This window comes from Pundamilia nyererei, unplaced genomic scaffold, assembly GCF_000239375.1.
Source record: "Pundamilia nyererei isolate P.nyererei 1_Seehausen unplaced genomic scaffold, PunNye1.0 scaffold00106, whole genome shotgun sequence".
Taxonomy (NCBI): Eukaryota; Metazoa; Chordata; class Actinopteri; order Cichliformes; family Cichlidae; genus Pundamilia; species Pundamilia nyererei.
Genome location: NW_005187507.1, coordinates 1,453,892 through 1,455,380, shown reverse-complemented (window position 1 = coordinate 1,455,380; position 1,489 = coordinate 1,453,892). Strand labels below are relative to the sequence as shown.

Below are 1,489 nucleotides of genomic sequence, written 5' to 3'. Positions count from 1 at the left end.
ATAAGCCGTGGCCTTGTGTGTCTGAACAGTGCGCTCAATCCTCTAGTTTACCTGCATGTAAGTGAAGATGTTTGTTCTCAGCTCAGACAGCTACTCCAACAAGCTCGCCAAGCTGTCACTAGTCTGTACACCTCTAACCAAACTTCAGTCACGGATACTTGAAATGTGCCGATGAACATGAGGAGTACGCCTCATCTGAGACTCATCTGAGACTCATCTGAGACTTTTGTAAGAAACACAAAAATGTTGCTTTTTACTAAAAAGCAAAAATAATACTTAAAAAATACTTGAAAGACGAGTTATTGCATTTGTGATGTAGTTGCCTGGTGTCATGCATGGGAGGTTTGCAGCTTGAATGTGTGAAAAGAAACAGGATATGATGCTGCATGCTTCACTGCTGATAGAAGGTTAATGTTAACAGCATGTCACATGTATGTACACACGCTGAAAGTCAATTTTGATTATGTTGTATATACTGTATATCTATACTTTGAGCATTTGAATTCAAGCCTCCTCATTGTTGTTCTGCTGTCTAACTATAATTAAAGGATTTTTATTCAGATTTCCCTTATTTTTGATAGTAAGTGCATAGTTGATGCTTTCTGTCTTTTTATTTATTTTTCAGTAAAATAAACTGTTTTGTCTAGATCTCATTTTTGTTTTTTATGTACAACACATTTCCAGCAATTGAATTAAATGTTCCAAATATTTGAGGAAAATCAGCTTTGCAAATATTTTTAAAGGTGGTAAATCAATTCAAGAATACAATTTAAGATTGCAAGAATACACAGTTGTTTTTGTGAAAGAACTGTAATGTAGTCGATTATGATAGCCTCTGACTGCATTTCGTTACCTCATACTAGTGACATGTCCAATGACAATAAAGTTGAATTCTATTCTATTCTATTCTAAAATGCCACAGGATATCTCATGTAAAATTATGGTAACACCTATATTTATTTTCCTCTCTAAGAAGTGATCGCGCAGTTTTTCCGCTCTCACCATGGGTGTATATGTTACACAGACGTTCGTTTACCACAGATAGCAAAGTAAATGCACCCCTAAAGGTTTAAAGCCTCTGAGGTTGTTATCAGAAGCAATACTACTTTATACTTTGTCATTAAAGTCGAGATATTTTCAAATGTATTGTAATTAGCAGGTCATTTGCTTTAAATTAGCAGCATCATGTTTGGAATAAAGAAAATGCTCCATTCCAGCAAAGGAACCTCATCAGACATTTTGGATAAGTAAAAGTGGCAGGTTTATGTTTTTCCCAGTCAAAAAGACTCACTCTTGATAAAACTATGACTTTTAGACAAATTTATTATGGAGATTCTGCAATTTTGCACACAACAGTAGCTGCAATTAAAACCATTTATGACCTAAAACATAATTTAACATACAGTGGGGCAAAAAAGTATTTAGTCAGCCACCGATTGTGCAAGTTCCCCCACTTAAAATGATGACAGAGGTCAGTAATTTGCACCAG

The 1,489-nt window shown here is 35.1% G+C and overlaps 1 pseudogene; it reads left to right on the top strand.

The window, feature by feature from the left end:
• LOC102208172 (P2Y purinoceptor 1-like) overlaps positions 1–641 on the top strand; it is a 1,496-nt pseudogene extending 855 nt beyond the window's left edge.
• Positions 642–1,489: the final 848 nt, after the last annotated feature.